Raw genomic sequence first — 14,390 nt, forward strand, 5'->3', positions numbered from 1 at the left:
CGATTTGCGATGAAGGCGTGCGATGCGAACTCGCGAAATACTATTCACAGAAGAAGTCTCCGATGCGACGATAACTGGCTGATTTGGCGTGAAGTGCAGTGCAGGCGGGTACCTCACAATGGTATTCGCGCGGTTTGGTACAACTTGTACAAGTTTTCGGGCAACTCTTGAATCTTTGTACCACTTTGCTGTAGAAAAGTTCAAAATCGTACGCCAAATCGTTTGTCGCATCGCAAAAGTTGAGCCGAGCTCAACTTCTGCGATGGCCCAGTTGCACCAGTTGCGTGGGCTGCGAAATGGCTGCGATTTGGGGATTTCCCGGTTTCGCGACCATCGCATCGTGTGTCACAAGGCAAAATGCTTCTGTAAATCCCGCTTTAGGATCAATTGGTAGATAACCGATATAATCGTTTCAGCCCTAATATATAATATTATTATATGTACACACAGACATGCACATACCCCCCCCCTCCCCCCCCCCCCCCCCCCGGAACACACACACACACGTTCTTGCATACACACCGTGTACTATGTATACTCCCGTCACAAAAGAAGTATGCAAACGATAGCAATGATAGGGAAAAGATCTGAATGAGACAGATCAAGACTAGTGCCAGATAACGGCCTGCAGTCCATTCAGATAAAAAAATGATTCCTAACTTCTGGCCATAAGTGGGTCAAATTTTGAGTTTTCGTCTTATTTTTTTGGCAATCACCAATAGAATGCTCTTCCAATTGTGTTTTTGAATTATTTTTTTCCAAAGAGTTAGCCATAACAAGAAAAGGATTTTGGCCAGGTTTTGCCCCCAAAGGACTGAATTGGGGAAAAACCATGAAAATCCAGGCCGTTCACTCTACTTGCACAACAGTACATTTCCGGTTCGAAGCACTGTTGAGGCAAATTTTTTGGACCCTTTTTCAAGTTTCGGATCTCGTGGCATTGCAAAGTGGATCACAAAATCGGCCAATACGGGAGCTCTCCAGAGCCAGCGCTCATCTTTTTCTGAATAAACTGTAGTCAATACAACCTGTGAAGCTATGAGAATCGACCACCAATGCACACGTGGTCTGCACAATACGAAGTACATGAGCATAGAGCGGCGAAGACAGTTGGCTATCCTTGCTGCATGCACACGCACCTCCCCCCCCCCCTCCCACACACACACACAAACACACATACACCAAGAAATATATTTACATCACTTAAGTATGTAGGGAGGGCCATTGTATAGACCCAAGAGTGAATGGTGTGCCATGGTCTGCTCTAGTGGCAGATGGTGGAATCCCTAAGGTTAAGGTCTGTTGCTCTGGCCTGGCGCGAGTGACTAGATGCAACTTGTTGCATATATTGCTCGAACCGTGTTCGGGAAAAATGCTTAAGGAGAATCAACGATAGAGATTGCTCAACTTACATCGCTCTTTGCAGAGATCGTGTCAGGTTGGAGATTTAGTAGATACTTGACGAGTTCCAGATGCCCGTTAAAGGCAGCGCCATGAACAGGAAGGTTACCGTTCTGTGTACAGGTAGCACACATAACCAGACATTCCTATGCGTTATCCATCAGATAAGTACTTATATTGCGTATAATGCACAATCCACTATGAAGTGAGGCAGTCTGACGCCCAACATTGTGATAAGTCAATTGACAAACTGTTTACAAGCTAGTGCTGGAAAACCCCAATACATGCTTTAGTGCTGGGTACGAGATTGGTTAGTTTGCATTCTTTTTGAGCCAAAGTAATGTTGCAATATTCCTCCCGTGGGTTGAGGGGCATATGAGGGGCGCAAGTATACAATACTAAGAACTCTTTTGAATCATTTGTGGACATCTCTGCTCACACCAAAACATTCCTGTTGATGGGTGTTGAATTGATGATGAGTGTGTCCATGAGGTCACATCAGAAATGATTGAGACCAATGTTTATTTGAACTGGTGTGGTGAGCCAATATAGTTATGATGAAGAAAGGAAAAGCTAGGTGTCAGGTCGCCGAATGCCTCAGTACTCCTTGTCAGTTTTGTGCCATGTTGTCGCACTCGCTGACTGTATAATATCTGGTTACGTTGGCGGACAGTTTGTCATAACTCGTAACATTTTGTCCTTTTCCTTTCTTCATCATAACCAATGTTTATGTGAACCAAATGCATAATGGAGGTGCTTTGTGCAGCTATCAGTGCCGGCCAGGAAAGTCACCAATAGTCACAGGTACTTTTGGAGTAAATCAATCGGTGGGGTTGCTGTTTCGGCCTGATACTCCCCAGCAATTGACATATAGCTAGCACAGTAGTCTTCATTGGCAAGAAGAGTGCTGTAGGAGTAACTGACTACAGCAAGGAGAGTCAATGATGGAGATTGCTTAACTTACACAGCCCTTCACAGAGATCGTGTCGGGTTGGAGATCTAGTAGATACTTGACGAGTTCCAGATGCCCATTCAAGGCAGCGCAACGAACAGGAAGATTATCGTCCTGTGTACAGGTAACACACATGACCAGACATTCCTGTGCGTTATCCATCAGCTAAAGCTGGAAACCCCCAATACATGCTTTAGTGCTGGGCACGAGATTGGTTAGTTTGCATTATTTTTGAGCCAAAGTAATGTTGCAATATTCCTCTTGTGGGTTGAGGGGCATATGATCGGCGCAAGTATACAATACTAAGAACTCTTTCGAACCATTTATGGACATCTCTGCACACACCAAAACATTCCTGTTGACGGGTGTTGAATTGATGATTCGGCCTTTGACGCCGTCAAAGTTGTATAAGTGCTAGTGTGCACGTGTGCCGTATGAACTGTGCATGTGCTGTACTCATACGCATGCATGCTTACACCAAAGTGTAAAAAACCGCGCCAAACAAAGAGAAGAGTAACATCAAGATTATAACCCCCTGGCGGATATCATCGCTTCAGCTGTTTACCGGCGGCGACTTTCAAGAGTTTGAGGAAAGACTTGAATTCTATTTTTTTGCCAATGATATTGGAACCGTGGCTGCTTCGGCCAATGCTGCAGACAAGTTGGCTGCCAGCAAGAAAAGGAAGGCTGTATTAGTGAGTTTCCTGTCTGCGGAAGTCTACTCGATTTTGAGGAGCCTCTGTTTGCCAGCGAAAGTAGCTGACAAGAAACTGTTAGAGATTTGCGATCTTTTGAGGAAGTATTTTCAACCTGCAATTTCTCAAGTTTCGGCGACATTCAATTTCCATCAGTTGAAGCAGAAGGAAAATGAGTCGACTGCGGATTTTATCATTCGTCTGAAGAGATTGGCTGTGAGGTGTGAGTTTGCTGATCACCTCGATCGAGCGCTTCGAGACCAGTTTATTGCTGGCTTGAGCAGCTCATCCACACGGAATTTCTTATTGACGAAAGAAGATACTTCGGCACAGTCGTTCAATGCCATCGTCAAACTAGCTTTGACGCAGGAATCGGCGGAGCGCGCGGCCGTGCAGCTGACCTCTCAGCAGGAAGTGCACAAGGTGAATCACCGGCCAGTGGAATCGCGTTCGCAGGCGCAGTCTGGTGTTTCTTGTCAATCTCACCAATCTCGAGAGCAGAGATTGCGCTACCGCTGTGGGTCTACTCAACACTTGGCGGATAAGTGCAAACACAAGGCCACTGAGTGTCGTCACTGCCACAGGAAGGGGCACTTGGAGCGTGTTTGTCGGCGCCAGAAATCCACGTCAGACGCGTCGGTGCACAATGTTGTGACTGATGACGCAGGTGAGCATGAATCTCTTGAAGCAAAATAGCCAACATTGTCTCTTACACATAAATGACTGCGCTGTACATGTAGTGCATCACACCAGCAATCTGCTGTAGATCTACAGACAGTGCATGCAGCGAGCCGAGCATGCACACTTGAGTAGGGTACTTGACTCCCACGCGCGATCGCTGGTCACAACTGAGTCTGTACACGCGACTGTGCTCGTGTCGTTGTGACTTGCAAGTGCACTCTGTACTGCACTGATGTACTGTATGACTGGACAGGAACAATGCAAGTGCAGTTTTCAGTGCGTAGACTCGGCTACTAAAACATTTTGTGGAAGCAAACAAGCCTTCTTTATGATCTTGGTCATTTTTCTCAATCGACTCTGCACTTCGAGCTAGATGTGTCCGTGGGGTATTGCCCAACTAGAACTGTAGTCCTCACATGCCCCTGGTCGCGAGGAGCTAATCACTTTTGTCAGCAGAACTCCTGCTCGGGACTCACACATTTATTCCGTCCGATGTCATCCCGCTACGAGTGGGGAGCTTCATGCCCACGATAAAAGAGAACGTCATGATATTTGAATCCTTTATCAGAGAAAGCTATTCGAGCTCAAAACGACACAAAACAATGGCCATGATAAAGATACTCGTACAGATCGCGATGTGACTGGCCTCCAAAAGTGCTGCAAAAGACTTGAAGTATTTTTCAAAACAAGATTTTGAAAAAAAGCTGAGGGCTCGAGTGCGGCGAACACGGCCAAATGCCATGTTTTCCTTGGTAACATGACGTCAGCCACATTATCACCATGGCGAGTTGTAGCACTGATCTTGAAGTTCAGCGGCACCAGAAAAGTGTCCTTATTCTACCTGAGCAGGTGGGTACGTCACCATGGTATTCGTGGGGTTTGGTACAACTTGTACAAATTTACGGGCAACTCTTGAACCTTTGAAAACTTTGCTGTAGAAAAGGTCAAAATCATATGCCAAATCGTTTGTCGCATAGCAAAAGTTAAGCCGAGCTCAACTTCTGCGATGGCCCAGTTGCGGCAGTTGCGTGGGCTGCGAGATGACTGCGATTTGGGGATTTCCCGGTTTCGCACCCGTCGCATCGTGTGTCGCATAGCGAAAATGCTTCTGTGAATCCTGCTTTAGGCCACCCTTTGTTACTTCATTGTTTAACGTCCTTTTTTCGCGAAAAGGTAGGCGGGAGGGCGAAAAAAAAAGCCCATTCCAAAAACTGGAAACCCCAATCAAACATTTTGACCAGTAAAGCATGTGATATATATACAATATTTCTGGGTCTAACGACACTTGCAGGCATAGAACAACACTCTTTGATGGTACATTGGAGCACATGCCTGATGAATCCAACAAAACAGATACATAGCATGGAGTTAGCATGTCATGAATTCATTACATCTGGATTTTTACTAGGACACACACCGTACGATATTTAAAAGCCAACAAAAAAAAGAAAAAGAACAAAAGACAAAGGCATGCCCGGGAGGCAAGATTATAAGTTTAAGGTCATGATCGGCACACTGTGAAACTACACAATCATGTATTTACAACTTCGCATATTATTGGTATTACAGATAGAAATGAGTGAAGCATTGGAACTGCAACGCAAACCCATCATATTAAACCATGCATTTCATTGCAGTGATGAGTGAGGAATTGACATTGTTCAACACAATAGTACGGATATAGAACGGGAAACTGCTGGCACGAGCACCCCAGCCAACATGAAACATGATTCTCTCTTTAAAGGCTCATAAGCTACACTAAACCATAGCTATCACAGTCCCCTTGTTGTGCCACTACGGTTATTCTAGACATGTGTTCACTGAAGTACTACGAATGGCAACAGTCTGCTCACTACGGATGCTTATGCTTCTTGCCACGGCCAACCTTCTGTTCCCCACGAACTCGTTCAGCTGTGCCTGCTGCTTTGCAACCAGCACACACAGGGTGAACGGCCTGACAGCGCTCAGCAAGTTCCGCCGGGATCTCCAGAGGGTCCGAAGAGCCGCAGCTGTAGCATACGAGCTGGAACTTCTTACTAGAGTAGTAGTGCCGGGAGGCTTGGGACTTGCAGGTGAGCCCACTGCGGATGCCTGCAATGCCCGTCAGACAGGACTCAGGTGGGGCCAATGGTGCACCACAGATGTAGAGGTGGTCTTCCTTCACTTGAGCTAGTGCCTGCACCTGGTCAGGCTGTAGCTTCTTGCTTGTGTGGATGCACCGTGGCTTGCTGCATTCACCACATGTCACGAATGCCCGCACTGTTTCAGCTTTGGCAGTGAACGGGACTCCATCCAGCTGCGTATCACTCGCAGCCTTGGCTGTTGCTAAAGACGGACGGAACTTCTCAGTTGTCTCCTGGCCCCATACATGTTCAAATGGCAGATAGCGCTCACCGGACAGGACAGGGTCTGGAAAGCGGCAAAGACTGGCAAACTCCTCTGCTGGTAGCGTTGGGGGGCCACAGATGTTGCACTCAACCGCTCCGCACTTCTTGATTGCGAAGAAGTAGTAGCGAGCCGTACAGCAGTGTGCCATAAACTCCTGCAGCTTGACCTTCTTCTTCAGTTCTGACTGCGTTGTGGAACCCGGCAACACTGTGTCATCGATGCCGCTCATTTCTGTCCATAGGTTCTCCATTTCAGCTGTCGAACATGCGCTCATCGACTGAACTGGCACATCGTGCAATTTGAGCCTTGAGAACACCTCTTCCAACATGGTCTTAGCTGGCTCAACAGACTGCAGCAGGGCATCTCTCAGTTGCGGGTGCTTGTCTGCGAGTTCACGGGTGTCAGCCATGCTGCTACACTTGGCATACAATCGTTCATTGTCATCGGACATGGATTGTCGCATCAAGCCGACACTCTGGAGACCAAGATTCAGGAGAGACATCATCCACTCAACTGGGTTTCGAAATGACTGCATTAGAGCGGTCCTAGCTGCAACAAGGTAGTCCAGCTGCAAGCGGCGAAAGATGCATATGAGCGCCAGCTGCACACTGCTGTACGTCACCCGGTGGTCTGGACCTCCATCTGAATATAGCAAGAGAATCGGCTTCAGGACGGTATTGACTTGTTGCTTGCTTGCAACTGCACGATTTCTGTGGCATGGCGGAGAGGGCTTGACGGGCAGAAAGTGGACTCCTTCAGCGTGACTGTCACCTGGCCACTGTAGAACGACTCGCCTATCGTGCTAGGCGTTGCACACAAGAGACTCACTGACGGCGTGATCTTAGCCTTGGTGAAATCATGGTCAGACACGCTGAACTCGACATCTTTTGCCACAAGGACAGATTTGCCGCGATCTACGGCAGCGACGGGACAACCTGGCTCCTCGATCTTGATGTTGTGCTTGTCATCAACACAGAGAAGAGATGCATGGTCACGATGAAGCACAGCCAACTCACGGAGGTATCTAAATATAGCAGGAGCATAGTGTGAATCAATATGCTCACTGTTGAGCTGGCGAGCTTGCACCACATTTCGTATCTTCAGGCGACCGGTGTGCTGCACAGCCGTTGCGATGTATGGGTTCTTGGGCCAGAACTGAAGGCGTACCAATGACTCACTTGGTATGGGCACATCACTAGCTAGCGTTGACGCGACTTGCTGGATGAAGTCTGGCACCGACAAATGCGGGAAATGCGGAAAAATCTTTCAAAAAGTCCTACGCAGGACCCAACGTAGGAAACAGCTTTCCTACGGAAATCCGTAGAGAGATTTACGTATGAAAGTTGCCCTCGCTCCCCGGCGCGTACGACATACGGATTTTCACACGTAATTACGTAGAGCGAAACCTCCCTATTATCACCAATGTTTAGGCTGTTGTGTTCAATCATTCACAAATTGGGTTTGAGAAGAGTTTGAGTTGATTTCCCTGATCAACACCTGGTCAAAACAATACGACCAATGTTTTATTGCATTGTGTTTAATTGTTTATTTTGATAATATTTCCCCAATCACTTTAGTTTGATGATATGCATGTTGACTTGCCCGTACAAGTGGCTTTTCCTATGGAGCTGGAAGTGATTGTTGCAATGATGATGACGACATCAACACTGAAATCCAAGAGCTGTATTGACCCACTTCATCCTGGTGTCTTGTGGATTGCGAGCAAAACTCTAATGCATGTGTTTACTGCGTCATCAACCGAGGCTTGAGACAGACATGTAAATAGTTTGGTTGTCTTTTCATTTGTATTTAATTCCCGTAGCTATGCAGAAGACGTTACTTCAGTAACGTCTGGCGCTAGCCAGGGTCCACACAGCTTTAATTTGGTATTTGTTTGTTTGTTTGTTTCACGCCTGGCGCTATCCCGTATCTGTCCCGTACCGTACCGTACCATCAAACACAGCTGGCCACAAACAGCTGGCCGCAGTATTCAAATAGGGCTTTCAAATGCAGGATCATAAGGTGAAGCAACTTGGAAGAATGAGTATGAATGCGAAGTGTATCGGGGAATGCATGTAGGGCGATAGTGCGGGTTCGAATCCCAGGTTTTTCCTTGAAAAAAAATTGGATTAGCCCCATCCCTCACACAAACAAGTCAACAAAGAGGCATCTTTGGATTGAGGAGTGCTGGTTTCGAAACAACTGGTTTGAAGCTCAAAGTAGAGCTGGTGTTAGCTCAGAGCAGAGCTGCTGTTAGCTCAGAGCAGAGCTGCTGTTAGCTCAAAGTAGAGCTGCTGTTAGCTCAAAGTAGAGCTGCGGTTAGCTCAAAGTAGAGCTGCGGTTAGCTCAAAGTAGAGCTGCTGTTAGCTCAAAGTAGAGCTGCTGTTAGCTCAAAGTAGAGCTGCTGTTAGCTCAAAGTAGAGCTGCTGTTAGCTCAAGGTAGAGCTGCTGTTAGCTCAAGGTAGAGCTGCTGTTAGCTCAAAGTAGAGCTGCTGCTAGCTCAAAGTAGAGCTGCTGTTAGCTCAAAGTAGAGCTGCGGTTAGCTCAAAGTAGAGCTGCTGTTAGCTCAAAGTAGAGCTGCTGTTAGCTCAAAGTAGAGCTGCGGTTAGCTCAAAGTAGAGCTGCTGTTAGCTCAAAGTAGAGCTGCTGTTAGCTCAACGTAGAGCTGCAATGCTAAATGGATGTAATATAGCGCAAGGCAGAGCCGCAGCAAATAGCTAGATAACACCAGTTGTGAGAGTGGACCCATGAAACCAGCACTTCGTTAGCTAAGCACTATTGACGCACAGCAAGGGTCAATTAATGTCAGCACAGGCAAGCATTGCGCAGCTAGAGTTCAGTAGCTCATTACTCACCCGAGTTGGGGATCATCCATGGCACGGCAGCAAGCCGGGACGATAGCTGGCGCTTAGCGCTTGTTGTAGTCCGGATGTAGCATAGACACGCAACGCTCTTTCCACTGACCTGCCACTCGGAAGAAGGAGTCGGGGGCACTAGCCATAGCAGCGGTGGTGGCTGCACCAATGTGGACCGAATGCCCGGAGCAGTTCGACTGGGAGGGTACACCGGCCGTAGCGACAAGAGACCATGCTGTTACTGTGAATGACTGCCTGGTCAGCTGCTGTCTGTTCGAGAGTACGAACAAGAGTTGCTCTGGTCCCTCGCGACGAGTTACAAATGAGTAGCTAACAATGGCACGGACCGGGCAGTACGGCGGTACAGACGGGCCAATGTCACTAGTAACGCCTTTACCGAATGGGTCCGTCTTGGATGAAAGCAGGAAGAGTTGCAGGCGTCAGTCACCAGGGGAGCTAGTACAGCCCCATGTGATGCCATTAGTGAATTCAGCACACCGAAGAAATCCAAAGAAGCAGCATGGCGGCTTGGTAGAGCAGCTTGTCATGGCCATTCAGGATACTACTTTTCCGGCGTGCATCCGTCAGGTGTCGTAGGATTGGCATAGTTATAGGAAGGCGAGGGGTGAGCACAGCCGTACCATGGCATCGCTGGATGCCCTTCAACACCCTCTTCAGAAGCCACGCATCTACTAAGGGGCCGGCAAACCCATTCTCAAGGTGGGCTTTATGCACCGCACTCGCATACACAGATACAGTTCAGGGCACGCTGATCATAGTTCACGCATGAATGTGTGTCCAGTAACGATGACTCGGGCAGCAAAAGTGAGCTTCCCCAGGAGGGACTCGAGTTGACGCTGGCCGATGCTGGGCTCGCTGATAGTAGCCATAAGTGGCGCACGGATCTCGGACAGCTTGTCCTCTGGTAGCCGAGCTTGGTGGCGCTCGCAGTCTAGGACAATACCAAGGAAGGTCAATGATGGTGATGGCCCTTCGAGCTGGGATGGAGCAAAGAGGAGTGCCGAGATACGTGAATGCCCAGAGGGGGATGGTGAGTTGCTGGTTGGCTGCAGCCAAACCAGTGGAGATATGGAGAAAGTCATCGAGGTAATGTATAGCAAACTCATGCTGCATGATCCAGTTGACTGTTGTGCTACTGAGTCAAAGACGGCTGGGCTGGTGCGGAGGCCGAAAGGCAGAAAGCGCTCGTAGTAGTAGGAGCCTTCCCAGCGAAGTCCTGACGGCGGACTGGGATCTGCCGAAATGCACTGCGTACATCGAGCTTGGACAAATACACAGGCTGTGGGCATGACATGATGATGTTGATCGCGTTGTCAATGCTCGCGTAGTGCAGAGAGAACGGCTCGGCAGGAATGCTGTCGTTCGCGCGGGTGCCTTCCGGACTAAACAGATGGTGGATCATTCGCAGCTTGCCGTTCTTTTTGGGGATGGCACCAATACCAGAGCGGCGCATGAACTGAAATGGAGGTGACGGAAATGGGCCTGTGGTCTCGCTGCGGGCGCAGGAAGCAGCTAATTGCTCGGATATAAATGCCGAGTGAGTGAAAGCCAAGGGTAGATTATTAGAGAAAACCGAAATGTCGTGTTGGCCGGCAGATCCAAGAGTAAAGCCACGGCGCAGGCCATGGAGAACATACGCAACACATGATTGATCTGAGTGGTTACGTAACAGGCGGGCAAAGTGGTCAGCTAGCAGTGTGGTGTCTGCAGAGTGTATAGGAAAGAAGCTATGTACCGAGTCAAGCGATTCAGTAGCCATTCTGCTAGGAGCGGCGGGGTGGCCGATTGGCTCCGCGCTGCTGCTGGTTGCACATGATGCATGGGTGGTCCTTGCCACACTGGCTGCATGTGTGGGAGAAGCGGCACGACGACGAAGAACAGCGACCTCCATTGAAGTTGCGGCAGATTTCTTGGACGTCGCTGGTAAGGTTGCAACAACTGGAGGTAAATGCTGCTGGCTTGGGGACGAAAAGGACACAAACCGCCCCTGGATGGACCGTCTTACATTGAGCGCATTTTGGGTGTGCATGGCCTGTGACAGCTATCTGCCATAGGTTCACGTCGATGGTGTCCAACCTCTTCGTGCCTGGTTACTGGGCCACGAGCATCCGCAGCTGGCGGTTGTACTCTAGCCACGCGCTTTGGAAGAACTGGCGGTTAGCAGTCAGGATCAACTGCTGGTACGCAATCAGTTCAGCAGTTCAGCAGCCATGATAACAGACATTTATGTGGTCCATGCCTCGAGCCGGGTAACTACATGTATAATTATCGTGAACCTTGCGATGCACCTGCTTCGCGTCATCCGACTCAACGATATTTAGCTGGCTATCGTTATTCGGGCTGTGCACCAGCCGGAATGTTGGGCCGGAAGTGTGCAAGAATTTCAGGCAACAAACTTGAAAAATCTACGAATTCCCCTCGCAAGATAGGTTCTTGCACAGCCTTGGGCACAGCTGGTGCAGGTGGCTGATCGGGTGGGTTACAGGAGCTTGGCCTGGCGTAGTGGCGGCAGCAGCCGCATTGCCTTGGCCTTGGGTGAGGGGCGGCACAATGCTCCCCGATAATAATATAATGGCGGCCGACAAAACCGACTACACCTTGTCCCGTACGAGAGCGCAGAGATCCGTTGAGCCCGCGTCACCTGAGCTGGCGGAGGAGGCATTGGTGCAAGTCGGGCTTCTGGGCTCGCGAGCCGTGTCCGCACTGTCATGTTGCTGGTTCTCCTGGCCGGAGCAGACCTCACTACCAAGGGCTAGTTGTGCCAGCAAACCGTCATGTAAAATACTTTTACTAAGTTTCCTTTCGGATTCAAGCCACGCTGAGAAGGCTCGCCGCGGAGGGCTTGGCAAGGCATTGCCTTGACAGTGTCGACATTTAGGTCATACATACTGAAGAAATACAGTGTCGAGGTGACACTCGGGCTGGCAGCAAAGCTACGATAGGAAAAGAAACACTGCTGAAGCACGATCCGTTGTCTGGAAGAGCACAACAGGGCAAGCAAGATTTGTTTTTCTTTTCCGCAAAATGGGCTGGTGCCATTCGTGATTACGCAGCAAAACAAAGCGCATGACGTCAGTCTTGAATGCAGTACAAAGCAATGCAGTGCAGTGTGTGCGCTAGTTCGGATTGTTGCTAACAAGTACTAGCACAGCTAGTACACCAGAATTGAAAAATTTATAACATCTCTACACTTTTTTGCCTAGGTCATCAAGGTGGTAGACGGTGTTGTATCACCCTCGACCGTACCTGTCTCGTACCGTACCGTACCGTACCATCAAATACGGCCGGCCACAAACAGCTGGCCACAATATTCAAATAGGACTTTCAAATGCAAGATCATAACGTGAAGCAACCTGGAAGAATTAGTATGTATGCGAAGTGTATCGGGGGGTGCATGCAGGGCGATAGTGCGGGTTCGAATCTCAGGTTATGTCTAAAGAAATAGGAGAAATGAAAATTTTATAACATCCCTCTGCTTCTTTTTGCCAAGGTCATCAAGGCAAAAAAGCATAGCATAGGGCCCTGAGCTTCCAAGCTTTCTCGTTATGTCGGCTCAGAGTCATTGCTACTGTATTCTAATTGCTGCTGCGCTTGAGTACATGACACAACCAATGTACTTGTCATTTTTTGGAGCCCCAACACTAAATTTGTATCAGGGACTGAGCGCCACATTACACAACTCGAAGTTTGACAGCCATGCCACAGACACGCATGAAAATCAATTTGATTTTGTTTATACAGTTGCTCCCCTAAATTTTACATGAACAATTTTGCTTTTTTTCAATGTATTCAGCTGAATGATGTTTTATTGCCACCATGTACCAGGGAGTCTTATCCGCCCCGACTTATTATTATTATTATTACGCACACACTCATGGCCAAGGCCAATCAAGGAGGAGGTGAGGGCGATTATAGCCAGCCATGGCAAAAGAAGGAAGAAAAAAGAAGAAGAAAGACCTGGGGCATGTGAGGACTCCAGTTCTAGTTGGGCAACACCCCACGGACACATCTAGCTCTAAGCGCAGAGTCGATTGAGAAAAATGACCAAGATCATAAAGAAGGCTTGTTTGCTTCCACAAAATGTTTTAGTAGCCGAGTCCACGCACTGAAAACTGCACTTGCATTGTTCCTGTCCAGTCGACTAGTCATACAGTACATCAGTGCAGTACAGAGTGCACTTGCAAGTCACACACACGAGCACAGTCGCGTGTACAGACTCAGTTGTGACCAGCGATCGCGCGAGGGAGTCAAATACCCTACTCAAGTGCGCATGCTCGGCTCGCTGCATGCACTGTCTGTAGATCTACAGCAGATTGCTGGTGTGATGCACTACATGTACAGCGCAGTCATTTATGTGTGAGAGACAATGTCGGCTTTTTTGAAACGGCAATGACAGCTTCATCCATAAACGGGGAGCGTGGGGAATGTCTTTGGCGAATGAGAGCTACTGCATTGGCTAGCTGTACATCCCAGCAAGCGGGAATGTGCTGGATATCGATACTAGAGAGGTTAAGTTTCACGTTTTTTGCCTTTTTCAAAACGCGGTGCAAATCTCACGTTACGTGAAATTTTTAGAGGTTAAGTTACACGTGCACCATGACGTGAAATATTGCCATGGTAAGTTACGGGATTTGTTCGAACAGCTACATTTTCGCGGGTTTAGGGATTGAACAAAAAGAGTGTAGTGTTTTTTTTCTCTCCACTCAATCGAGCTGTAGTATTGTGGACTGGGCTACATCATGTAGTGATTCACTTGAGCTACCTCTTGAAAGTACAAGAGTGTCCATGGACGACGATGATCTTGCCGCCGTAGTTGTTGCTTTGGAGTTTGGAGGCCTGGATGAGATAGACTTGGTTGCCATTATTGCTCTTGTGGCTGAAGCTGAAGACGAAGCCGAGCAACGTAGGCGATATATCGGTGGGATTCGTAGGCGTGGTCTCCTAGATGTAAGCCAACTGTCCAATGGACGATTTCGAAAGCTTTTCCGATTTAGGAGGCGACGCATGCGTCGTCTCAGGCGAGCTCTGCGGATTCCCAATCGGGTCCGCACGTACAACAAGTCTTCCTTTCCGGGCGATGTTGCTCTCCTCATTGTCCTCCATCGCCTATCATATCCTGGGCGACTTGTGGATCTAAGTGAACTGTTCGGCATCTCTGTTCCAGAACTGTCCATGCTAGTGAATAAAACGGTCTCCATTATCCATGGCCAATGGAGTCACTTGCTGGACAGACTGGACTCGCCTTGGCTGACTCCAGAACGGCTGGCACAATTTTGCCAATCCGTTTCTGATGCAGGGGCGCCCTACCAGAACATATGGGGGTTCCTCGATGGGACCATAAACCGAATCTGCCGACCTGGCATAGATCAACGCCTTGTGTACAGCGGTCACAAGAGA

The sequence above is a fragment of the Sycon ciliatum genome, chromosome 10 (genome assembly GCF_964019385.1).
Source record: "Sycon ciliatum chromosome 10, ocSycCili1.1, whole genome shotgun sequence".
Lineage (NCBI taxonomy): Eukaryota > Metazoa > Porifera > Calcarea > Leucosolenida > Sycettidae > Sycon > Sycon ciliatum.